This window comes from Grammomys surdaster, unplaced genomic scaffold (genome assembly GCF_004785775.1).
Source record: "Grammomys surdaster isolate TR1022 unplaced genomic scaffold, NIH_TR_1.0 131, whole genome shotgun sequence".
In the NCBI taxonomy this organism is placed as follows: domain Eukaryota; kingdom Metazoa; phylum Chordata; class Mammalia; order Rodentia; family Muridae; genus Grammomys; species Grammomys surdaster.
This window is the reverse complement of record NW_021604589.1, coordinates 3333552-3361483: the sequence shown is the minus strand read 5'-3', so window position 1 is coordinate 3361483 and position 27932 is coordinate 3333552. Positions and strand designations below refer to the sequence as shown.

General features: G+C 37.4%; 1 protein-coding gene across 1 annotated transcript in view; it reads left to right on the top strand.

Moving 5' to 3' along the window:
- The window catches only part of Mospd2 (motile sperm domain containing 2), a 106599-nt gene extending 82381 nt beyond the window's left edge, over positions 1 to 24218 (top strand). The window contains exon 16 of the mRNA XM_028762058.1: positions 24173 to 24218. The gene's annotated coding sequence lies outside the window, so the exon portion shown is untranslated. The remainder of the gene's footprint in view (positions 1 to 24172) is intronic.
- Positions 24219 to 27932: the final 3714 nt, after the last annotated feature.

The following is a 27932-nucleotide window of genomic DNA, read 5'->3' as shown; positions in this document are numbered from 1 at the left end:
TCCCTAGATTTTGAGAAAAATCTACTTACTGTGTTTTCACCAGTTTTCTACACTGTTAGTCTGAATTTTGGTACCTTCTTCGACATTCAAAATTCAGACCTTTGCTCTTTCAATCACACCACAGGGGTTTTTCGTGTTGTGTTCATTGGTTTCTTTCCTTAAATTGCTATCTGAATGTAATAATTCCTCAATTTTGTTATCCAGACCTGATATTCTATCTATTTCTCCTCTCTGACACTATTCTATTTGATCTAGTATACCCTATACCGGCATCTCTTCTGCTTTGATATCTTTGGAAAAGCTCGTGTTTGCTTTCTTTTTAAGTGTTTGTGGTTTTTCTCTTTTAAAACATAATTAAATGTCTTCTTTGGCAATTTCAGTCACACACAATACACATTGCTTGCTCCCATCCAACTATCTTAATTTCTTCCCACTTCTATCTGAATTTCAGTGGGGTTATGTGTGTGGTCATGGATATTAAAAAAATATCCACTGGAGCCTGGTGGGCTAACTTGTGTATGTAAGCTGAAGCCAAGAATTTGTCAGAGCCAGTAGCTTATAGGTCAGCAGGGATGGATGGAGCCGCTTAAACCCCTCCCTAATTTGTAACTGATTGTTATCAGAACCAGCCTTGTGCAATGCCGTTGAAAATAGCCACAGCTGCTGAGAGTTCATGATTTTGCAATGGTTGTGCCTTGCCCAGAGGATAGATTCCACAGCCTGCGTCCTATACTCACCTCTTACATTCTTCCCTCCCACCTTTCTGTAGTGTTCCTTTAAAGAAGGTGATATGAATATCCCAGGACATGGGCCCTTGACATTTGTCCTAAGCACTTTGGACAGCCACAAGTCTCTCCATTTACTTCCATTTGTAGTAAGTTTCCTCCTTGGATCTATGATCCCTGAAAATATCAATTGTTGGTGAGGCTAACTATACCAGGTATAGATTTCATATAGTGAAGTTAATCTCAGGTCACATTAGAGAGTGCTTGGTTTTCACCAAAACAATTGTGTCACTATTGCGTAGACATGTGTATCTTGCCTGGCAGGTTTGTAGTTCACAGCATATCTAGTCAAGTAAGACCATTAATGCCCTTTCCCCCTTAGACACCTCCATCATATCTTCCAGCACTTAGAATGTTATTCATCAACGAGGATATTTCTGTCTCAGTTCCAATTTGCTTTATATCATGAAACTGAAGTCTGTGGCTCCTTCAGCAATGGGGTCTTATCATCTAGTTACGGTGAGCAACAAAGAATAATGGCAAGAGCTTATATTATTTATGGGCTCTCTGGGACTTCTCTGACCCACAGTTCATAAGGAGTTATCCAAAACCTGGCACTGGGGACTTTATCTCGCAAGCTATTAAGTAGCATTTCTTCATAGTTCCTGATTCAGTTCCTGCCTTCAGGCTTCAGCCTTGACTTCCCTCAGCGATAGATTGTATCTAAAAGTGAAAGATTCTCCCAATTGCCTTTGGTCGTGGTGTTTAGCACAGCAATAGAAACCCAACTAAGCCAATAACCCTGCTTTGTAGATTTCCTATTTCATTTTTGTTGCTTCATCAAGATACTCCTAAATCTCTGTTTAATAGTTTTTGGTCCCCAGTTTTCTTCCCTCCCCACTACTTTCATTTTTCCTATCATCTTATCCTCACCAATGTTTCTATAATAGCTTGCTGCATGAACAATAACACAAAATAAACTAAATGTATAACTATAGTAATTAAAATTAAAACACTACCTACATAGTGGTGGTGGTAGTGATGGTGATGATGGTGATGATGATGTTAGAAAAGAAAGGAACAAAAATAATAAAGAATAACCAATTGAGTCTTGGTATGGTGACTCATGCCTATAATCCTAGCACTCAGGAAAATGAGGCAGGAGGATTGTTGAGAATTTCAGAGCAGCTTGTCCTACATATAAAGTTTCATGATAATCTGGGCAATGGGGGAGACTTCCTATTAAAGAACCAATCACACAAAACCTCCACGTAATACATAGACTAAACTAAGAATGTAAAAACCTGTAGAGTAAACACGATCATAAATAAGGGAAATAGTAAGGAAATAGAAAGCATAGAAGTACAGGGACAAAAGAATTATGGGATAAAAACAAGGTGAAACAAAAAATGAAAGAGGGAGCGGGGAGGGAGAGATTCTTCTTGCTTAGGAGATTGGATTGTTTCTCCTAATTATTCTTGCCTTTGTCTTCTAATTCTGGCATTTTCTAGGTAGGCCACTTTGTAACGCCTTTCTTTTGTTCCTGTCTTCTAAGGCCCTGCTCTAGTGTTCTTTTGGTGCAGTCCCTGGACCACTTCTGACTAAGGGCTGTGAGTAGGCATTGTTCACCTAAATTCTTTAGTATTTTATCATGCCTTGGGGTATCTTTTAAAGGGTTATAACTTGTACACTTTACATAATTGAAATTCCCCTTTTGTGAAAAGATGCATGCACACTTCTGGTCAAGGTTTTGCAAGCAGCAAGTTTTAACTCATTAGTGAAAGATATGTGCCTTTACGTGGTCAAAGACATGTGAGTTAACATGCTATATATTATTATATAATTTTGTATGGCTTTCCTTTAAAACAGAAAACAGTCCCATTTAAATTAATAGTGCAGCTTGAACCCAGGGTATTTTACATGCTAGACAAGGATTCAACTCAGCTACAATCTGAGATTTCAATTTGTAATATTATGATATTCCATTACCATCTTCTTTTTCTTATTTCATGAATACTATTGATAGAATATATTGGGGCCATAGCATTTTCTTTTCATGAAAAAAAATCTTACCATATCTAAACTTAAAATAGTAATGTAAATTCAGCATAGTTATTTTTCTCACTTCTAATTCAGTTACTTTTAATAGATTGCCTCTTTTTTCCCTTTTATTGAAAATAATATACCCTGATTAGTTTCTCCTCTCTCCTCCACCCAGTTCCTCCCTGCCTCCTCTCCCATCCAGACCCACTCCCTTCATGTCTCTCATTAAGAAACAAACAGGCCTCTGACGGATTATAGTATAATATAATGAAATTAGATAAAACAAAAACTAACACATTGGAATTGTACAAAACAAACAGAAAGAAAAGAGCCCAAGAGAGAGCCTAAGGAACTCACTCCTTCACACAATCAGGAATACCATAAAAACACTAAACTGGAATCTATAATCTACAAGCAGAGGACCTGATACAGACCTGTGCAGGCCCCACGCCGCTTCAGTCTGAGTTTGTATGAGCTTTGATCATGTTGATTTAGAAGACCTTGTTCTCCTGGTGGCCTCCATCCCCCCCCCAACCCGGCTCTTACACACTTTCTGCCTCCTCTCTTGTGGAGTTCCTTGAGCTCTGAGGGGAATGGTTTGATGGAGATATCTCATTTAGGGCTGAGTGTTCCAAGGTCTCTCACTCTCCATATAATGCCTGCCTGTGGGTTTTTGTGTATTTTTTTTTCTCATCTGTTACAGGAAGAAGCTCTTTGATGATAGAATTGCCTGTGTCTTAGGAAATGTTTGACCAATACATACATGTACTCACTTCCCCCAATTCCCTCTCCTTTCTTTCTCCCTTCTCCCTCCCTAGACATATATTCCTGCTCCAAGCAAAAATATAGATTTTACTTCTAGCATCCAATCCTGCATGGCTGATGAATAGATTCGACCAGATTCTACACTCCTCCACAAGTTTCTATATACTTTTTTGTCATACTAAATTTGTATGAAGATATAACATTTCAATCCATTACAAAGTTTATCCACTGAAAAGAATGAGAAATGAAACTTCTGATGCCTTTGAGCTACAGTGTTAAGTTAGAAAAAGTGACTAAAGCCCTTCGCATGTGAGTCTCACAGGCATTTTCATTGAACATGGTGAACCTTTGAGTTTCAAAGGCTATTTGTGATGAAAGGATCCTGTACGGCTGTAAGACTAATGATGTACATCAAAGCCAACATTTACATTTTGTGAAATAGCTAAGAGGGAAATGAAGACCATCATTACTACAGAAGGCAGTTCTTGAATCTAGAAGTTGCCTCCATTGCAGTTTTAAGTGATGTTATTGATATATTACTAATTGTAATCCTCGGTGCCTAGTTTTAAGTGTTTTCTAAAGTAAACAGACACCCTCAAGGAAGGACCAGAAGAAACAGTCTTATTACATATCTTTTATCTTTCCAAATAGTTGTTGGAAATAGTCTTCTCTGGCTAAATAGTAATATTTTAATTTAGTTTCAAAAGGTTTTAGCTCAACCAAATGATCAGAAAGATGTGTAACTTATTGAAATTTGTGTTATGTTTTCATTTACATGATAATGTTTTTGCAAGTTGGTATGTGGTCACAGGAGACAGGGCTTCATATTAGAGCAAATCCTCTAAGGGACTGATGGTGTAGGGGTCCAGAAATTGCTGAAGGAACAATCCTACTCAGATAGTATTCAAAAAACAAAGAACGTTTATTCTGGAGAAACAACCAGCGTGCAGGGACCAACCATTTTTGAAATGGCGACCCAAGATAAAGGCACACAGGCATTCTTGTAGGGAACCAGGGGAACTCTCTAGAAGGATTAGGTAATCTAAAATTTTATTGGTGGGTGCTAGGGGTTCACAGGTGGTCAGTGGTCTACATTGTATGTCATGAATGTTTAACCATAGGATGAGATAGGGCTGCCCAGCACAGATGGCCCATCCTGAGATAACATATATTCCCATTTTTACGGTTGTCCTCAGGCTATTCTTTGGGAGGTGGTTTTATGATCTTGTTTCTGGATTTTATGGTCTGTTCCTGGAGCTGGCGTCTTATTGCCTAATTCCTGAGACTTACTGTCTGTTCTTGGAGCTGGTGCCTTATAGCCTTCTTTTTGAAATCTAGCCTGGTCCTTACATGGAGACAAATGGGGTTTATGTCATCCTCTACCCTTTTGATGGTATAGGTAAATGCTCCCTCTTCTGATAGAATTCCCAAGATAGAAAATTAAAAATAAAAAAGATTGTAAAGACAAAGGGTCGTGAAAAGTACATCAAAATGACCTTTTATATATCAAGTATCAAAGACTATGAAAGTATTTCTCCCAGAGGAGACTTTTACCAATGTTAAAAATGGAATCTGGGGTCTTGCTCTACTAGTAGGCTGCATCACATTTAAAAGTAATTTGTGCTTTTTTCATGTTACATCCTAATCGAAGCCCCCTCTTTCCTCTCCTCCAAAGTCTCATCCTTACAAATCCCTCTCCCAATTATCCCCTCCTCTTCTCCTCAGAGAAGGGGAAGCCCCACTTGGATACCACCCCACCCTGGGCCATTGGGTTGCAGCAGAGCTAAACATCTCCTCTTCCTGACTGAGGCCCACAGCCCAGGTAATAGAAGGGAATCTAACCGCAGGCAACAGGGTCAGAGACAGCTCCTGCTCTAGTTGTTTTGGGACTCACATTCTCCAGCCCCTACATCACATCGTTTTATCCTTCTTTTCCAGATTTTTCATGATAGTAGAGTTATTCCAATATTTTACACGAAGTAAAATATTTCGTTTAATGAAAGTTTCAGGTTTTTGCACTATAACAAGACAGATTATCTACACGTACGAAATAAGATGCAAGAAGTAATATTAGTGCTGGTTTTTTAAAGGGCTTAATAAGTAATATTAATCAATTCTGGTGTGTTACTCAATTTAGTGTGCTGTCCTTTTTAATTTAATGTTCCACGTGGTTTCAGAGAAAAATATAATTTAGCTTGTCCTTGTACTTGGGAGAGATAAGATGGACTGATTGGCAGAGACTTCCAAGTAATAAATGGTTGCTAAGTAATTTCATTACAAGTAATGAAAAAGGGAAGAAAATGTTCAAAGGAGACCATCATGGAAATTAAAATTACAGGTATGCTTAAAATTAAATAGATTCTACTGAATTGCTTTAATCTTTTTCAATTTTATGCGTAAGCCAATCACTATGAGTCACTAAGGAAATTGAGACCACAGGGTACATATAGATGAAATGTAGTCATTTATGCCACCAGCTGCTAGTGAGGATACACTAGGTGAAAAAAATATCAGCATTTCTACTGTACATATATAAAGGCATTTTTCAAATTACTAAGCACAATGTGGTACCAGTGCATATGGATTAGAATGTTCAAATAAAACAACTGGCCTGCAGATGTGACTCAGTAGTAAAGCAGTTTTCAAGTATATACAAGTCTATGGGTTCTAGTTCCAGTACTGTAAATAAATAAATAAATAGATAAGCATAGAAAAGTAAAATGCATGAATATATATCAGAATGGCAATTTATTATATATGTACATAAATGAGTATTCTCATGTACCATCAGTCAGTGGGAGTATACATTATAAAATCAATTTGGATAATATTTGAGAGTAAAGCTGAAAATGTGTCCAGCCCATAAGATAGCAATTCCATCTCTGGGTCTTTGTCCCACAGAAATATGTGCTTACCAGGAAATACTCCACAGCACGTTTCCTACAGCCTTGTTACACAACCTTCCCAACAGGATCAGTTCAGTAGTTACAGTGATAAACAAATGGTGAGAGATATGATAGCATAGCATTCACCTAGAGAATGGATGAAATCAGCCTCCACACAACATGGGTATATATTAAATACAAATGTAAGGCAGAGCTAAACAAGTTAGGCTATATAATAAATGATCTGAGAGATACAAATTTCAAATTTGGGCCCCAGGAAATAATTGCTATTCATCATTAATGTCAAGATAGTCAGTTTAGGCAGGGGGGGGTCTACGATTACAATCAGGAAGAAACGGATGAAGGACTTCTTAGGACCAGACATGATTCTATCATCATGACATGGAAGGAAGACACAATGCTCTTTTCCCATAATCTGTTAAATTAGATAGTTATGCAATATGACTGTATGTTTTATCAAAAGATGATACATTAATGAACTAGATGTTAGTAGTGCTGTTTCAGAAATATGAATTACTTTATAGCATAAATGGGAACCTAAAGCACTCCTGGGTATATTATTTCCATTTCCTCATTCCTCTGGGGGGAAAAAACCCAAGAAAACAAAACACCTTAAAAGCAACATAAAGAATGAAGGGTTTGTTTTGACTCATAATTTAAGGATACAGTCTCTCATGGTAGGGAAGTTGTCCTGATGGGAAGAGTGGGGCAGCTGGTTGAAGAGTGGGGCAGCTGGTTGAAGAGTGGGGCAGCTGGTTGAAGAGTGGGGCAGCTGGTTGCATCGTGCCCAGAGTCAGGAAGCAGAAAGAAACCAATGCTAGTGCTCAGCTCGGCTGTTTTGTTCCTTTAGATTCAGTCTGAGACACCAGTCCATAGGATGGTGCCAGATACATTCAGGGTAGGGGTCTTTCTTCCTCAATTAAACCTCTCTGGAAACAACTACACAGAGACACACCTAGAGGTGTTTTTCCTAAGTGACTATAAATCCTATCATGTTGGCTACGAAGATGAGCCATTATACTGGGCCTCTGCTACAGATGTTCCATTATTTAGCCCAGGTGAGCTAAAAGAACAACAACAGTGATGACAACAACAACCACCTATCACCTCATTTATTCAGTGAGTTATCAACATGGAGCATGATTGTGAAACGCTCTAACCCAAGATGAAGGAAAAAGTATGTGACTCAAGACAGCTCAGGGCTAGAAATGGTCCCGGAAGCCTCTAACATCTGGAGAAACTGTATTTGCTAACGAATTCCTTTCTCAGGTTTGAAATATGTCCTCAAGCCTGTTCGAAAATTGCTTGACTTTTATTTCTCATCCCTTATGCTTTTTCCTACATTGCCTGTAAGATGTTTCGATTAATTTTCTTAAACTACTGACCAAGCACTTATAACATTTGTTATTTGGAAGAATATAAAGAAATCAAATGCAATCATTTTGAAAGCCTCTGACTAAGTGTTGGAGCCTACAGGGTAAACACAAAAATCAAACTTGAGAACTTTTGACCTACCTCTCACTGATGTATGTTGAAAGCAATTACATGAATTTGTATTCCTGACCTGGCAAAATGAAAAAACGAAAACAAAACAAAACCATTTGGCCTAGTCTAAATTTCCTACCAAAAACAACTTACTGGAGACATTTTTGACAGCTCTCTATTACTGAAATATATAACCATGTATGTAACAAGATATTTGTTGGTAAAGGTCACTTGTGTTAATGAATTTAGAGCTGGAATCCTGAACAAGAGATTAAGTCCTTATACAGAATATGTTTATACATCAACCAATATAGTGTCTAATAAAATATAGCGTTAAACAAATTACAACTCATTAAAATGTTATAGGAAAAACGAAGGGTAAATTAGAATGCAGATCCTTGAATTAAATCAAACAAACCTTACTTTTACTGTTGCAGATAGGTAATAGTGGGCAATCCAGAAACATTGACTAGATTTCTATTGTCATTAAGCCTGTGAGTACAGAAATAAAATTCTCTCTATTAGGATATATAATATTAAAGTGCATTTTCAAAATAAGTTCTGGAGCTTAGATAGCAACTTCAAGTCTTTTCAGAAATGTATACCTACTATCCTCATGAAATGTATGGATCAGCTCTAGTTGTTTAGAAACCAGAGCTTTAAATTAAAAATTACTAATAAAAAATTTGGATTCTGAAGTCCTTGTATCAGTCTACAACCTCTTACACAATGAGTCTTTCACCCTCTTTCTTCAATGACAGTACTTGACAGAAGGTAGGTGTGTAAGAGACTTAATCACATTGCTACTTAGATTTCTGTCTTCAACATTTGAGGGGATTGTGGAAGACAAGTATTAAATTATACTGGAAGAAGGTCCTATTTAGGAACTCAGTATGGTGAGTTCAAACTTAGCTAGAACTATCTTAAAATAACCAACACACACAGAGACAGACACAGAACGTATTTAAAGGACAGAAGAAAGAATCAGTTTTAAGAATTTTTATTTATTTACAGGATAGAGGGAGAGAGCTGAATTCCTCAAGTCGTCCTCAGACAACTACACTTGCACTGTGCTATATGTACTCCTTCCCTGCCCACACACTAAATAAATAATATAATATAATATAATATAATATAATATAATATAATATAATATAATATAATATAATTTACATACAGAAATAAATTATATATGTATGTATGTACTCTTTGGTTTTATGTTCATTTTATATATAAATATACATATATAATTATATATGTGTGCATATATATAGTCATGTATACATATACAATGACTATAGAGGCAAAGAATACATACAGAAAGTGAGGGCAGCAATTCTGAAGGTAGTTGGTGACATGTCTGAATTCTTAAGACTGTTGACTGGACTTAGGAGTGTAGAAATGACCTATGATCTTCTTGGTCTAAGCAATTTGATTCTAAGAAAGGAGTGAAACTATATTGTGAAGTGTGAGAAGTGAGGAAATAGACATTATTAAGCATTCATTTTAAAAACCAGGATGAGGATAGAGAGAAGAAAAACGGGCATCAAGTTGATTGAAAACTTAGATGAGTGGAGGAATAGCAGTTGAATAGAGCTTAAGGAAGGTTAAATACTAGTGGAAAGGGGCATGGTATTCAGAACATGGGGCTCAGAAGAGAAGAAATTTTGTTTTAAAAATTTGGTTTGTAAGCATTTTAACTTCTTTGAAATTAAAGAAGAAATGATCTGACGAGTTCATAGCAGAGAGAGGGGGCCTTAGGTGTAATTAAGGGAGGACTTTGGTTCTGTTTCTTTGTCATTCTGTCACCACCACCCCTCCCTCAAGAATGAGTATCTCTCTCAAACATATTTTCCTCTTGCTGGCAACACAGTCATAGACACTCCAGGCTGTATATACACTTACCGGTAAATGTCATCATTAAAAGCATTAAAATACAAACAGTGTTTGACCAAAGACTAACACTGGACGGTTATGAGATGGGAATCAAAGGATTATTCTTATTCATAGACTCTTTTGTATTCTTTTCCTTCTTACAATGTAAACTCCTTCATTCAGTAGTTCTTAAGCAATGGCTGAGAGGGTAAGGATGCATACTGCACTTGCTGAGGACCTGAGTTCATTTCTCAGCAGTCTTACTGTAGAGCTCACCACTGCCTGCAACTCCAGCTCCAGGGCGACCTGGCTCCCTCTTCTTGTCTCAGATATTTGCACTCATGTGCATCCATGCACAGAGACATACAATTACAAATAAAACATAGACACGTAATTACAAATAAAAAATCATCTTTAAAAGGATAGTTCTTACAAGAAAAATAGGTATTGTAGAGAGTATGAAAATGAATTGTCCAACAAATATTAGTGAGATTTTTCACCTAAAATTCTCTTCCAGAAGAGCAGAAGGGAACCCTACTGTGGGATGTATTGGTAAAAGATATACATGCCACAGCCAGCCCAGCTCCAAGAACAGACCTGACTGTGCTATGTAGGGACCAAAAATCAGACTGATAGCTATGCAGAAAAGCTGGAATAAGGGAAACTGGGATCCCTTGTGGAGAAATCACAGCACTCTGGAAAGCATGGAGTGTTTATTATATACAGTTGAACAGTAAGGCATGGTTACTACATACAGATAAGAAAGGATGCAGGATTTATGGAATATAGCTGAAGCAAGGAAACAGGTTTAGTTAATCCCAGTAGGAGCAGTCTCTGTAGGGGAGCAGGCTTCAGGCCATGAGTACCTTGGCAGAGAAAGTTATCATGGACATTCTCTGCACACAGTCAACCTTTTCACTCCTCTGTCCCGAGGAAGACTTTGCCATCCCTCTGAGCCTGAGGCTACAGTGGCTATATCCTGAGTACACAGATGCACTCAGGACATCACTCAGGCAGGGTTTTCTCCTCTCCCTAGACATGCTCTTTTTGACATGGCAATTCTCTAAGATGAGCTTTTCTTTATGGGGTTGATGAAGAGGGAGGCATCTCACAGAGAGTGAATCAGAAATATCTACTGAGTCCACCAATATTGTAGTCCCATCTGTACTTAAAATAGAGCAGACAAATGCCACTGCATAATGTTGAATCATAGAAGAGCTGGGTATGGACTTAGATCTCATAGCCAGCCTCCTGAGACCCCTTAACAATTAGTTACGCAGCCTTACATTGAGTTTTACCACCACAGAAAAACACAGGTTAACTGTTGGTTACCGTTTATTATTTTTGTCTGAGGAGTGGTACTTGTTCCAATTGTTTTATCTCTACTTATAATCTTGCAACCTCATAGACATTGTGGTTTATAGTACTTCTTAAGATTTATATGCCACAAACAATTAATGGTCATTTTTCTCTTACATCCCTACTCTGTTATTACTCTCATAATTCCTGTCTGTCAGTATATTTTTATATGAGAAGTTGCCATTTTAGATTATAAGCTATTACTGCATACTGAGTCAAAGTGCTGTCCTGACATGGGAAAAATACATTTATAGAAAACAACTACATCACTGTCCAAATAAATCTAAATTTTTAAAGCAATAGGAAATTTTATTACTTGACCAGTGCCTGCTTTATACATCTCAATAGGGTTTAACTTTACTTTTCATTGGTCTCTTCCACTTAAGTATTTTAGTAGAGCATACGGTAACCATGGTTACTGAAATAAAACTCCTTTCATGTGTGAAGGCAGAGGCTGAACATGCTTGAAGTGTTACTCATACCTCTACATCTTAAAAGCATTTAACAAATTGGACTTGTCTTCACTGTTCTGCTTCAAATGGCTTTCGTCATTATTTGAAAGACATGTACTTCTTCATCTGAAGTACCTGCTGCTTCAGTACTTGTAAACTGCCTTGATATCATACTTAGAAGAAATTCTCCTGCCCTACTGCTTGATGTTTTCTTCCCCATGAAATTCATTTTCAAGTAAATAGCCTAAGAAGTGGTTTTATGAGCATTAAACAAGTAATTCTTCAGTACATTAATTTTTAAAGCATCCAATGGCAGTGAGTACAAAGAAAGAACAAATTTCAAGGCTGGCATTTTCTAGTCTAGGGACAAGAAGGTATTTATCTGAAGAGTCTCTAAAGCAGGCAACTGGACAACCTTTAATAAAACCATAAACAGCAACTATAATAACTCTCAAATGTAAGTACATTATGAAAAAGACATCAATTTTTCCACTTATAACAGCTTCATAAAGATTTTATCATCTCATCTCGATTAAGCAACCCAACTAAATGAGAGAGTCCGAAACCTGAGTCTAAAAATTTCCCTGTTGCAACACTTGTTACTTGCTTTTAAAAAAATTACCAATTAACATTTTTGTTACTTTTTAAGGCACTGAGACATTTTTTAACAGGTTTATCATAGAGTGAGTTAATATGTTATTTCCCATGCCTTAGTAGGTATTTGCACATGACTTTTTCCTTTCTTCTGAAATATAGGTGAAAACCAGAAGAATGACTGTTAACCTCAATTTTGCCTCATCTACAATCTATAATACCTAATGAACTAGTAAATGCGTCTTGCTGTAATTTTTATAGAGGTTTCATATCTAAGAATCAATATGATGTCCTTATCAAGTGATGATTATTCATATAGTAGCAGAATTTGTCTTATTATAATCATTTCTCCTTAAGATATCAGGGCAATCCTTCTGGTCTGTGACAGTGGTCCTAGGGTGCCAGCTCTGCACCTGATCACCCAAAACCCAGAGAAGGCTGGATTTCCAGGAGCTCTAACACACCCAAGAACATAGGATAATAGGATCACAGGATCTCAGGAGCTTGGGCACACCAGGATTTCAGGATCCCAGAAGCAGCCTGACTCCCAGGAGCTCTTACACCCAGGACCTCAGGATCACAGTACCACAGAGACAGCTGGACTCTGAGGAGTTCTGACACAATCAAGGTAACAGAACAGACAGGCTTCAAGCAGAGACAGAGAGTAAAGGTAGCACTAGAGATAACCAGATGGCAAAAGGCAAGCACAAGAACATAAGCAACAGATACCAATGTTACTTGGCATCATCAGAACCTAGTTCTCCCACCATAGCAAGTCCTGAACACTCCATGACACCCGAAAAGCAAGATTTGGATTTCAAATCACTTCTCATATTGATGATAGAGGGATTTAAGAAGGGCATAAATAACTCCCTCAAAGAAATACAGGAGAACACAGGTAAACAGGTAGAAGCCATTAAAGAGGAAACACAAAAATCCCTTAAAGAATTATAGGAAAACACAACCAAACAGATGAAAAAGTTGAACAAAACCATCAAGGATCTAAAAATAGAAGTAGAAACAATGAAGAAATCACAAAGGGAGACTACCCTGGAGATAGAAAACCTAGAAATGAGTTCGGGGATCATAGATGAAGCATCACCAACAGAATACAAGAGATAGAAGAGAGAATCTCAGGTACAGAAGATGCCATAAAAGACACTGATACAATGGTCAAAGAAAATGCAAAATGCAAAAAGCTCTCAACCCAAAACATCCAGGAAATCCAGGACACAATGAGAAGACCAAACCTAAGGATAATAGGTATAGAAGAGAGTGAAGATTCCCAACTTAAAGGGCCAGTAAATATCTTCAACAAAATTATAGAAGAAAACTTTCCTAACCTAAAGAAAGAGATGTCAATGAACATACAAAAAGCCCGCAGAACTCCAAATAGACTAGATCAGAAAAGAAATTCCTCCTGTCACATAATAACCAAAACACAAAATGCACAAAACAGAGAAAGAATATTAAAAGCAGTAAGGGAAAAGGTCAAGTAATTTATAAAGGCAGACGTATCAGAATTACACCAGACTTCTCAGCAGAGACTATAAAAGTGAGAAGATCCTGGACTGATATCATACAGACCCTAAGGGAACACAAATGCCAGCCCAGGCTACTATACCCAGCAAAACTCTCAATTACCATAGATGGAGAAACCAAGATATTCCATGACAAAATCAAATTTACACAATATCTTTCCACAATTCCAGCCCTACAAAGGATAATACAGGGAAAACTCCAACAGAAGGAAGGAAATTATTCCCTAGAAAAAGTAAGAAAGCAATCTTCTTCCAGCAAACCAAATAGAAGATAGCCACACAAACATAATTCCACCTCTAATAAAAATAACAGGAAGAAATAATCATTTTTCCTTAAGATCCTTTAACATCAATGGACTCAATTCCCCAATAAAAAAAACATAGACTATCAGACTGGATATGTAAACATGACCCAACATTTTGCTGAATACAGGAAATAGCACCTCAGGGACAAAGACAGACACTATCTCAGAATGAAAGGCTGGAAAACAATTTTCCAAGCAAATTGTCCCAAGAAACAAGCTGGAGTAGCCACTCTAATATCAAATAAAATCTACTTTCAACCAAAAGTTATCAAGAAAGATAAGGAAGAACACTTCATACTTGTCAAAGGAAAAAACAAACCAAGATAAAATCTCAATTCTGAACATCTATACTCCAAATGCAAGGGCACCCACATTCATAAAAGAAACTTTACTAAAGCTCAGAGCACACAGTGAACCTCACACAATAATAGTGGGAGATTTCAACACCCCACTCTCAAGAATGGACAGATCATGGAAACAGAAAATAAACAGAGACACAGTGAAACTAAGAGAAGTTATGAAGCAAATGGATTTAGCAGATATCTATAGAACATTTAATTCAAAAACAAAAGAATATAAATTCTTCTCAGCACCTCAGGGTACTTTCTCCAAAATCAGCCATGTAATTGGTCAGAAAACAGGCCTCAACAGATACAAGAAGATTGAAATTATCTCATGCATCCTATCAGATCACCATGGATTAAGGCTGATTGTCAATGATAAAATCAATGGAAAGCCAACATACACATGGAAACTGAACAATGTTCTACTCAATGATAACTTGGTCAGGGAAGAAATAAAGAATGAAAATAAAGACTTTTTGGAATTTAATGAAAATGAAGACACATCAAACCAAAACTTGTGGGACACAATAAAAGCAGTGCTAAGAGGAAAACTCATAGCTCTAAGTGCCTATGGAAAGAAACTGGAGAGAGCATACACTAGCAGCTTGACAGTACACCTGAAAGCTCTAGAACAAAAAGAAGCAAATGTACCCAAGAGGAGTAGATGGCAGGAAATAAACTCAGGGCTGAAATCAACAAAGTAGAAAAAAAGAGCTATACAAAGAATCAACAAAACCAGGAGCTGGTTCTTTGAGAAAATCAACAAGATAGATAAACCCTTAGCCAGACTAACCAGAGGGCAGAGAGACAGTATCCAAATTAACAAAATCAGAATTGAAAAGGGAGACATAACAACAGAAACTAAGAAAATTTAAAAAATCATCAGATCTTACTACAAAGGCCTATACTCAACAAAACTGGAAAATCTGTATGAAATGGACAATTTAATAGATGGATACTACGTACCAAAGTTAAATCAGGAGCAGATAAACCATCTAAACTGTCCCATAACCCCTACAGAAATAGCAGCAGTCATTAAACGTCTCCCCACCCACCAAAAAAACCCAGGACCAGATGCTTTTCATGCAGAATGCTATCAGACCTTCCAAGAAGACCTAATGTCAACTTTCTTCAAATTATTCCACAAAATAGAAACAGAAGGAACACTATCCACATCATTCTATGAAGCCACAATTACACTCATACCTAAACCAAACAAAGACAGGACAAAGAAAGAGAACTTCAGACGAATCTCTCTTATGAATATCAATGCAAAAATACTCAATAAAATTCTAGCAAACAGAATCCAAGAACACATCAAAACAATCATCCATCATGATCAAGTAGGCTTTATCCAAGGAATGCAGGGATGGTTCAATATTCAAAAATCTATCAACGTAATCTACTATATAAACAAACTCAAAGAAAAAAAGCCACATGATCATCTCACTAGATGCTAAGAAAGTATTTGACAAAATTCAACATCCCTTCATGGTAAAAGTCTTGGAAAGAACAGGAATTCAAGGCTCATACCTAAACATAGTAAAAGCAATATACAGCAAACAAGTAGCCAACATCAAACTAAATGGAGATAAATGTGAAGCAATCCCACTAAAATAAAGGGCGAGACAAGGCTGCCCACTCTTTCCCTACCTATACAATATAGTACTTGAAGTCCTAGCTAGAGCAATTAGACAACAAAAGGAGGTCAAAGAGATATAAATAGGAAAGGAAGAAGTCAAAATATCACTACTTGCAGATGATATGTTAGTATACTTAAGTGACCCCAAACTTCTACCAGAGCACTCCTAAACCTGATAAACAACTTCACCAAAGTGGCTGGATATAAAATTAACTCAAGCAAATCAATAAGAAATTAGGGAAATGACACCCTTCACAATAGTCACAAACAATGTAAAATACCTTGGTGTGAATCTAACCAAGCAAGTGAAAGACCTGTATGACAAGAACTTCAAGTCTCTGAAGAAAGAAATCAAAGAAGATCTCAGAAGATGGAAAGATCTCCCATGCTCATGGATTGGGAGGATTAATATAGTAAAAATGACCATCTTGCCAAAAGCAATCTACAGATTCAATGCAATCCCCATCAAAATTCCAAATCAATTCTTCATAGAGATAGAAAGAGCAATTCTCAAATTCATTTGGAATGACAAAAATCCAAGATATTGAGAACTATTCTCAATAATAAAAGAACTTTTGGGGGAATCACCATCCCTGACCTCAAACTGCACACTACAGAGCAATACTGATAAAAGCTGCATGGCATTGGTACAGAAACAGGCAGGAAGATCAGTGGAATAGAATTGAAGACCCAGAAATGAACCCACACACCTATGGTCACTTGATCTTTGACAAAGGAGCTAAAACTTTTCAGTGGAAAAAAGCATTTTTAACAAATGGTGCTGTTTGAACTGGAGGTCAACATGTAGAAGAATGCAAATCGATCCATTCTTATCTCCTTCTACAAAATTTAAGTCCAATTGATCAAGGATCTCCACATAAAACCAGACACACTGAAACTAATAGAAAAGAAAATGGGGGGAGCCTTGAACACATGAGCACAGGGGGAAAGTTCCAGAACAAGACACCAATGGCTTATGCTCTAAGATTAAGAATTGACAAATGGGACCTCATAAAATTGCAAAGTCTCCGTAAGGCAAAGGACACTGTCAATAGGACAAAATGGCAACCAACAGATTGGGAAAAGATCTTTACCAATCCTACATCTGATAGAGGGCTAATATCCAAAATATATAAAGAACTCAAGAAATTAGACTCCAGACAACCAAATAACCCTATTAAAAATGGGGTACAGAACTCAACAAAGAATTCTCAGCTGAGGAAACTTGAATGGCTGAGAAGCACCTAAAGAAATGTGGAACATCTTTAGTCATCAAGTAAATGCAAATCAAAACAACCCTGAGATTCCACCTCACACCAGTTAGAATGGCTAAGATCAAAAACTCAGGTGACAGCAGACGCTGGTGAGGATGTGGAGAAAGAGGAACACTCCTCCATTGTTGGTGGGATTGCAAGCTGGTACAACCACTCTGGAAATCAGTCTGGTGGTTTCTCAAAAAATTGGACATAGCATTACCTCAGGACCAGCTATACGACTCCTGGGGATATATCCAAAAGATGCTCCAACATATAACAACACAACGACACATGCTCTAGTATGTTCATAGCAGCCTTATTTATAACACAACATTGGCTAAGGACAAGTAAGTGGGCTTCAGACAGGAATCTGATGTTAGGCTAGAATTAAGAAGTAATTTCAGGCAAGAATCTAAATCTTAGGCTAGAACAAGGAAGTAGGCTTTAGACAAAAAAATGATTTTGGGCTAGGACAGGGAAATTGGGTCAGATATTTTGGTCATCCTGAGAAGCCCTTTGTAACTGTGATCATGGGAGTGTTCACAGCTCTTTTTTTATTGCCTTGCTTGTTCTTTGACTATTTTTGTTTATTGTCTTACTTGTTCCTTGACTATTTGCATCTATTGTATTGCTAGTTCCTCAACCTAGGACTGACCTTCATTCTTGCATGTAATTAAAATAGTATAAAAGCAAAAAGGAGGAGGGGAGATAGGATAGGGGGTTTCTAAGTAGGGGAAATGGGGAAAGGGGATGACATCTGAAATGTAAATAAATGGAATATCCAATAAACAAAATATGTCAGGACAGCACAAAATGATGATCGTCTACAATTAATCTAGCAAACGTCGGTCTAACTTCCATCTCCTGCTTCTAAAAGAGATAATAGTTCCAACTTCACTAAGTTTCATGAGATTTGGGGGGGAAACAAAACAGGACAAGAGCCATTGTAAGCAGAAATGTCCTTTACCAATGTGTATTATTGCATTGTGGCTAAATTTGGAAATACTTCTCTACATTTTATTGTTTTTGAATCACATACAATTAAATCATGAATCTGGATGCAGAAGCTTTTGCTTGAGTGTTCCCAATCCTCTTTCCATGAAACCCTGTCAAGCATCCAGCTATTGACATATGATTCTAAAGAAAATGTGATCAATTTTAATTCTTTTCAATGAAAAAAGAGATTCAAGGCTTCAAAAAAATCATCAACTCATTCACCAGTCTTAAAAAATTTTGTATTATTCTTCTCTTTGAGAGAGAAGTGTTTTGGAGAAGGACAATAACTCGTGACAACACTACTGTCTAATTGAGGAGAACATCTAAAGAAAAGTCAAACTCTGAAGGGTGCTAAAATACATTAAATATAAAGCAACTATAAACAAAGCTAATCCTCAATGATTAAAAAAGGCCAGGAGCTGTCAAGACAATATCCATAAAGCAGAATAAATTTTGAATTGTCCTCAGTTCCTGAGACAACGTATTAGGATCAGAATCTTGTCAGAATACTAGACCAGGGACAATTTCAAAGAAAAAAAAATCTGCTCATCTTTCAATTACAGCATATGTTATGGAGATTTTTTTCACCATTCAGAGGCTGTTAAGTCAGGTCAGGAGTTGAAATCACAGGAATGCCTCCTTTTCTGTTTGGTTATTTATTTAATCACTTAGTTTCAGCAGCATGGGTTATGCCTATTTACTAATATTTGGGGCTGTAATTTAATCCTACTTTATTCATTTTGTTACTCCAATTCTTTTCATTTTGGTCATTATGAATGATTCAGACTTACTAATGAAACTGAAGGAATGTCACTGTGCCTTGGGAAAAATGGGGGAAAAAAGGCGATGGGTGGGGGAATGGTATGGTTGTGGTGGGGATGCCAGGAAAGAGAGGGAAAACCCCCAGCTGGGAAGCAGGAAACTTCAGGACTAGTCTGAACCAATCAACTCTGTGACTTTAAGCCAATCACATAGCCTCTAAGGCATTGTAACCTAGTAGTTCTTGACCAGCACTAGATCCAACTACCTGTGCTCAGAGTCAAAGCTCCTTCATTAACTACTACAGTACCTTGTGATTCAGTGTTCTCTCTTAGAAAGTATACATAAAAGTAATTACTAGATGGACTTGCTGTGAAGATTACTTAAGCTATGTGACATTATATCTAATCTATATGGGGCTGTGCGCAGTAGTTAAGGAGGAGAATAAAATGAGTGTGACTTAGGATATTCTGATGGATGAGAGTGGTTTGGGAGAAAAATGAAAAAAACACCATTAAGTCACAGCTGTTGTCATGAAGCCCCAAGTCAATAACACCCTGCTATCAGTTTTTCCAATAATGCCATTTTCTAGTCCCATATACCTTGCTCCATTAGTCACTGTGTCTCCTGGTCTCTTTGATCTCTGACACTTTTTCAGACTTTCCTTGATCTTAAATATTTTGAGGACTACTGGCCATGTATTAATATAGGATGCCCCGTAATTTGGTTTTGTCCTATGCTTTCTTATTTTTTTTTTTAGACTTGGAGGTTTTGGAGAAATAAAACCACACTGAAGTGAAATGCCTTAATCATATCATACCAGGAGGCATCTGATATTCACATAATAACTTTTAAAAGGTGCCATTTGCCAGATTTATCCAAGTTACCAGTCTTCCCTCACTGTATTTGTTCATTAGAGCAAGTCAATAAACTTAGTCCATGCCGGGTGAGAAGATTAAGCTCTAAGTTTTGAAGAAGGGGTAATCTAAATATTATATAAAGATCAATACATAGCTCTATATCTTAATACTTTGGGTTGTGATGTGGTTTAAATATGAAAACCCCTCACAAGCTCATGTACTAAGGACTTGGTTGATAGATGGTGGAATTTGGGGGCATGACTGGCTCATCCTCTGCCTTCACTCATGTTTTATCCAGGAGTGGCACTAATACATTTGGTGGCATTATTCAGAAGTGGTGGAAACTTTCGGAGATGGTAGGTACCCCGTGAAGAGTAGGCTCCTGGTGTATGTTCTGAGAAGCTATTTTCTTGCCTAACCCCTTCTTGTTGGAGTTCCCTATTTCTTGTTTACTGTGAGATAATCAACCTCTGATATATGTTCTCACTCGCATGATTTTCTGCTTTACCATGAACTCAGAAACAATCAAGTGGCCAGGCATTGAGCCTCCTGACACTCCGATCTATAATAAGTAATGTGTCTTTTAAATTGTTTCTGTCAGAAATCTGCTCACAGCGATGCAAAGGTAACAAAGAAATATTGTGATCAGATATTGCATTTTGTTTTTCAGTTTTGACTAGCGAGGCACATATTAAGGTTGGCTTGTCTATCAGTTTGGCACACCCTATCCTTTATTTCTTAGTTATTTTGTTTTCGGGCACTACACAACTATTCTAACCTCATTTTGACCCACTGGGTCTTTCTGGTTCCCACTGTAGAATGGGTCTTTTATTTATTTATTTATTTTTGGAGAATCACTTATGCTTTTAAATGAAAAACAGAAGGTTTTTGACTCATAACATGAAAAGAACAACCAGGAGTGAAAACTGAGTTTATGGTTTGACTTCCTAGGCCTAGATAGAACTCTGTCCTGTTTACTAGGCACAGTGTTCCTCATAATATAAGGATAAGTAGATAAATCCCACTTAATGCTCTCATTTTGTGTCACTGTTGCAACATCTCACCATAAGGTTGGTAGTTTCAAACAGCACGAATGTAATCTTACATTTTTACATGTCAGAGGTCTGAAATCGGTCTTACGGGGATAAAAGCAAGGACTCTTCTAGAGGCTACAGAGAGTATGATCTTCATCATTCCTACCTTTTAGAGGCTTCTCACATGGCTTGCTTCCTTATATCATACATCCCATTTTGGTTTAATTCTCCAAATTCCTTTCTCCCGCTCCTATTTCCCCCCTCCAGAACTGTCTTACCAGCTTCTTCTTACGACATAGATTTTTTTCCTGTTTTTTTTGCTGGATGAATTAGGCTATCTCCTCATTTTAAGATCATCTCCAAACTTGTATTTTTTGGTAAGGTAAAGTGTTCACAGGTTTCAGACATTCAGCTCGAAACAACTTAGTAAGCTATTATATAACCTGTCGCACAAAAAAAATAATAAGAATATAATTAGACCAGAGTTTGATTTTCCAAATTATCAGTTTAAGAGAAGAGATGACACTAAAAATAAAGAGAATAAACCCCACCAGACATAAAATTGCATGACAAAATTACTACAAGGGTTTTTTATTGTTATCTTAATGAAGAATTACTTTGGAATCTTGGCATAAATTCACCCCAAATGTATTGCTGTGGTGTTACTCACCATCATTAGCAGCTCTACCTTCAGAAATCTCTGCCAGAATTTACCTTCCTGCCTCCTTCACAAGTTCACTTCTGCAGTCAGCCCTTCTCTGCTTGAGTTCACAGTGTTTTTATTGACTTCTAGAAAAGGATCCCACCTTCCCTGAGATTTTCTTCCTGAATCTAGTTTTTGTCTATTCTTCTAATTTTCCTCTCTGCCAAATTCCTGAGAGACTTGCCATGCATGGGTTATGTTAGTTATTCTCTTTAAAGTTTGCATTACAACCACTAAGTTACTGATCATGGTATAGGTAAGTATTTGTTATTTGTTAATCTTTTTTTCTAATGGTTTCATTAAAGTCTCCTCTCTTCTGCAGAGAGAATTTCCTTGTAGATAGTCAATAGGTACCTTTAGTCAACAATGACATCAGCCATTACTTTGCTTTCTTTGGGTATTTATCATTACGTATTTTGAGACTAGAGAATATGGTGGATTACATTTTTAACAACAACAATAATAATCTCTGTTATGCTATTTCTACAGGACAAAGAACATTCTATGCACCTTTTTACTAATAAGATTGGCCAATGGAAAGCAGACAAAAATGACAAAGAGTAAATTCAGTATCAGGATGCTAAGAAGTCTCATGTGTTCTCTTCCAGACCATTGGGAGTCTCTAATTCTTGTTGTGAAAAGACTTTACACATGCAATCATGATTTAGAAACTAAGGCATGTTACAGACCCACCTTAGCCATCTTGCACTTCTTTGGGCTGATTTATAAAGAGTGTCTGGTGTATTACAGATATTGAGTGTGCAATTGGAGGTGGCTCCTTAATGGAGAACTTTCAACTTCAAGAATCTGTATTGAGAGTCTCTGACTACTAGAATTCACTGATAGCTGATGTAGAATAGCTGATGTAGGCTAGTAATGCCAAGAAACTGACATCCTTGAGAGTAATGCTCAACTAATGACTGACAAGATTAGTATATAATATTAAGTTCCTTTAGTCCTTGTGAGAAGATAATGAAAATATATTCTAGAATGATTCGCAGTGTTTCCTGGTAAGCTGAGTTCCAGCTTGCCCACAAGATATCTCTTTTTTTTATTGCACTCATTTTTGTTTCTCTTCCTCTCCAAGTCTCACATCCCTACCCTTTGACTGGCATTTTTTATCCAAGAGTTCTGATTTCAGTAGTAATACTAAGACACCTGAGGGATTTAAATATTCTGCTGATATACTATCTAAGATGACTGCCTGTCTATCCAGGTAACCCCCAAACCAAGAAGAATAGAGACTGAGCAGAAATTGGAAGGGACTAAGGTTAGCAGTGAGATCCTTTGAAGTCCTTCATCCCCAAGGATTCAAATCCTCAAACTCCAGCTCCACCAGTGATTCAGCATGTGGTTCCCCCTGGAGGTCTTCTGTATAGAGATCCACATGCCATGTTAGGGACTCTGTGATAGCCAAAGACGACCATAATTACCACTTTAGGTAAAGAGGCATTTCTTCTCTCTTCCTCTGTACTTGTTCTCTGCTACTCTCTCATTAATTCTGCAAGTGTAATGGCAGTAAGTCATACCTCAGAACCGATCAAGTTCTTCCTCACCAGTAGAAAGAATTGTCCCCACATTAAATTTGTCTTGGTGGCAGTTACCCTATAAATAAAGCCTGAAGTTGAAACTTTAACTTCATCCATGAGAGTTTTCCAAGATATCTATTAAGCAAGGCACTGTTCCAGGGAAGAAGGTCTTACAGGAAAAAGGAATAATAAACCCAGTCATATTTATAGCCTCCCCCCTCTCTCCCTGTAAACTAGTTATTGGAGTGAATTCAGAGATAAATGTAATTCAAGCACTTGTTTTAAAGTCATTTTAATAAATAAATGTCTGTCTGATGGTTAGCTACTGATATGAAAGCATAAATGCAGCTGTTCTCCCACCAGCTGCCATCACAGAGTATAAGTCCCAATGCTTGATTATGATGATGGGACTTGCATTACACTGCATGTTCCTCTAACAAAATCCACAAGCTAAGGAAGACTGTTTGCTATAGAGACACAGAGAGTAGCCACAATGTCTTCTGAATTTTATTGTTGAGTTATTTCAGCTCTTAGAGGTCAAGAATAAAACCCCCTTGGAATAACTAGAGGAGACAGAGCCTATGTCGCTGTTCAGAGTTCCTAACCCTGTGTAAGAAGATTAAGCCTAGAATTAAACTTTGAATTATAGGGTTTCGTTGATGTAACTGCCTCACTATCCCTAGGAGAGAGGTATAATGTAAGGATTGAAGAGGATAGAAGTGTACATCAACCTCTATAAAGTGAGGGTTTCATAGAGGTCTTACCACAAATAAGGCTTCTTTTCTTCAGCAATAAAAAGAATGAAAAGTGAGAAAGTGCTTCTAAATGGTACAGTCCCCTTGGTCTACAACATAAACTGTTACAGCAACAATGGACCTCCGAATGATCTCATCTAGTTATATATAGACATATACACATATATACAGTAGAAATCCAGAAGTGGTTCCTTTTGATGCCCAGACTATCACGTTGATTATCCATCACAATGTCACTTCACAGCCTTATGATCATGCAACTGGAAATTCTCTGCCCTTGGACCTTGAGAAAAGATGACGGCAATGGCATTGGTATAGATAAATCTTCTTGTATGCAACCAGACTGCATGGACAATTCATTCCTCAAAGATAAGAAATTTTACATGGCTTTATAAATCATATTCTGTGAAAATCTTTTCAAGAGTGGAAGGAAGAAGAGAGTCGGGGGTGTTAAGAAGTGCCTTATTTCACCTTCTGGATACTTGGGGGTGGGGGGTGGACAGAGGTAATTTTCCGAAACCTTGAGAGAAGCAAAAATGGAAACATTTGCGTTAAGAATTGTGTCAGTTACTGAATCTATATGGATGCACCAAATCACCACCATTTCCTTATGTTTCCTTGTAGCAACAACACTAAGAAGTTGTCCTGGAATTATTGTGCATACTGTACTTAACTAAAGTTAAAGTAAAATACCAAAAGTTGGGATGAAGAGATGGCTTGGTGTTTTCTGTGTAAGTATAAGTAAGTATCTGAATTTGCTTCCCAGCGCGCGCGCGCGCGCACACACACACACACACACACACACACACACTAATATATTTTATATATTATATACATATATGGGCTGGACATGGCAGGGTGGGTCTCTAATCTCAGTGCAAGTAGAGAGGAAGAAGTGTGGATAAAGACATATCATGGACGCTTATCAAGTAGCCACTCTGTCTGAAAATGATAAGCTTCAGTTTCAGTGAGAAATTTGGTCTCAAAAATAAGCTGAAAGCGCTGGAGTGATGGCTCAATGGTTTATAGCATTTGTTGTTCTTGCAGAGGACTTGAGTCCAGTTCCTAGCACCCACATGGCAGCTCACAACCATCTATAACTCCAGTTCCAGGGGATCCAGCATCTTCCTCTGATCTCTATACACACAAGCATTCATGTGGTATACAAACATACATACCAAAAAATTACTCATAAATATAAAATAAAAATAAATAAGTCTCAAAAATTAAAACAAGATAGAGGGTGATAGAGGAACATACTTGAAGTTGACCTTTACCTTCCATGTGTGCCTGCTTCTGATGCTTGTACACACACACACACACACACACACACACACACACACGCACGCACTAAAAGCTAACAGACATTTTAAAGTTAGACAAGACTCAGGAAAAAGTAAAAATGAGAAAGAAGACTCAAAGACAAAGTAAGGGCTTAGCCATGATGCTGTATATTGTAAGAAAAGAGAAGTATCAAAAGCCTACAAAATGAGAAAAGAGATAAAATCATTTTTAAAGGAAAAGAAAGAAAATAGGAGGGGGATAAGACTATGGATTTCATTTAATTAAAATAATGAGAAGGTGGAGACAACTATGGACTTCAGGGTGCTCATTATCAGCTGATGTCTAAGGGATATTGTGTCTTTCTCTCTGAGGTTCCCAAACTCTGCCTCTTTTTGGAGGTATCCAACTCATTATTTAGTAGTTCTTACCATACAAATAGCTGATGTGTCAAAGATTGAATAACATATCTCAGGCTTTTAAGACTGTTAGAGTATGAACCTCAGTGAATCATGCTAGCTTTTGACTCTGGTTCTAGGATGTTGTAAGTAAACCTAGAGGCTCATGTGTCATGGAAATGACTAATAAATGTGGTAAACACCATTTTCAATGTCTTAAAAAAATAAAGAACACTGATTATACAAATTTCAGAAAAAGTAGTTTTGACAGGCATAAGTGTTACCTGGTCAAATTAGACATTATTCTTACAGCCTTCATTTTTGAATATAGAAAATACATTAACCTCCCTCCCGCTGGATTCTGCAGCATGAGAAGCTGGCTTTCCAAGTCAACCTAATTTTGAGAGAAAACCATCTTTAGAGGTAATAGAGAGCTAGAGTATTTTACATTTGGCTATGGCTCAAGAAAAAAAAAAGTATAATCATCATTATTTTTTTTCCAGTGGGAACCAACCAGAAACTGCTGGATAATAGATATACCTCTCAAGTACAGAAGACATTTCCCACCTAATAAAGGAGAAACTGGAAATTGTGTAACAAATATGATTTTTAAATTGCTTATGTAAAAGATATTATGGGAAACAAGGATATTATGTTCGTTCTTGTTGTTATCACAAACAAAGTAAGTGCAGGGGAACTCTGAGGGAGTGGGGCATTAATGCATGCTCCATCAGGAGAAAATTCAGTTCTACTGAAAAGTAAGAAATTGCAGACCATCTCTGGCACTATTTCCTGCCATCAAAGTAGCCCAGAACTGAATGAGATATCTGAGGGAAAAGCAATGGCCCTTAGAGAAAATGTGACTCCAGCATCCCCATTACTTGCACACATTATTTCTGTGTCCTGTTCCCACATCACATATTCTTATGGTTGGATACTGGATGCCATGTAGGCACTCATAGGTTATATGGACCATTAGAAGGATGCTGCAGTCAAATGATGACTAGCTGTTGATGGGCTGTACTTGTAGGCAGCACAGACGTCACTATTATTTTCAGGCGGGCAGAGAAAGTTTGTAAAATATGTCATATCTTGTCTCTGACACAGTAAAATACCTTTCAGCTGGAAGTCCTACAAATAGAATGAAAGATGATTTTAAAATTAAAAAAAGTAAAAATCTCAGGTACACAAACTGATGTTGTGATGAAATTAAAGGATGTAATAGATCAGACTAGTGGTTTCAAGTGATCCTATCTACGTTCTGTCTGTCTGCAGTACTTGGTGAAGCTTAGGACCTCATGATAGTATGCAAGGTATACACCATGGAGCTATGGTCCTACTTTGTCTATTCATCTCTTGAAAACTCACCATGTGTTAAGATATCACAGAAAACTTAACTCAGTCAGGGGAATGGGTGTTGATATGATATGTTCAATCCTCCAAATAGATATTTAACCCTATATTCTCAAACAATCAAGAAGACATCAAGCATTACCAGGCACAGGAAAATCTTGAAATACAATATTGAGTGCAATAACAAAATCTTAGGGAAAAGGAAAGAGGGGGTGCAAATTAAAGAAAACATAAAAATATGTCATTAACATCATAAAAGAGGACAGTGTAGACACAGAAAAGTTGTTAATTCCTCAAGAAGCACTTAGCAGAATAAAAACCAAACCCCAACACATGTGTTGAAAGATTCTAATAACTCTTTTCAGAAAGAGTAAATTATCTTATCTCCACATTATCCACTTCTACTTTGATGTTTTATGTCCATAAGTACCTATGTATTATAGATATCTATATTATGCATAAAAAATGCATTCCCTAAACAAAACGTAGGGACTGTCCTAGGTATAGAGAATCAGTTTGTTTCTTGGATGATTGAGAAAACTATTTCCCATTCCAGACAAGGGGGTGGTGGTTAAGACCACATACTACTAATCAGGAATTTGAGTGAGTAGAGCATCTTAATACCAGTATCAGAAGTTACAAGAGAGTGAAACAATGTTTTAACATAATTTCTACCCTGATTACACACCTAACCAGGTCTGTGCAGTGGGAAAGCATTACATAACTTACTCCATGAGGAAGCAACTGTGGGCTATGCTTTACTAGTGAAGGAATGTGTCAGTATAACACCCAGGAGCACTAGCACTGGAGCAAGGGGAAGCTATTTTTCTCTGTGGCAGCAGTGCAGCAAGCATGGAAGCAACTTATCCAGAGTAGAGCAGTATCAGTCTGAAGACACTGGGAGAGAAGACTGGGGCAGTGGGAGGGGACTTGTCTAGTATTAATGATGTCCCAAGTCCTGTCCCCAGCCCC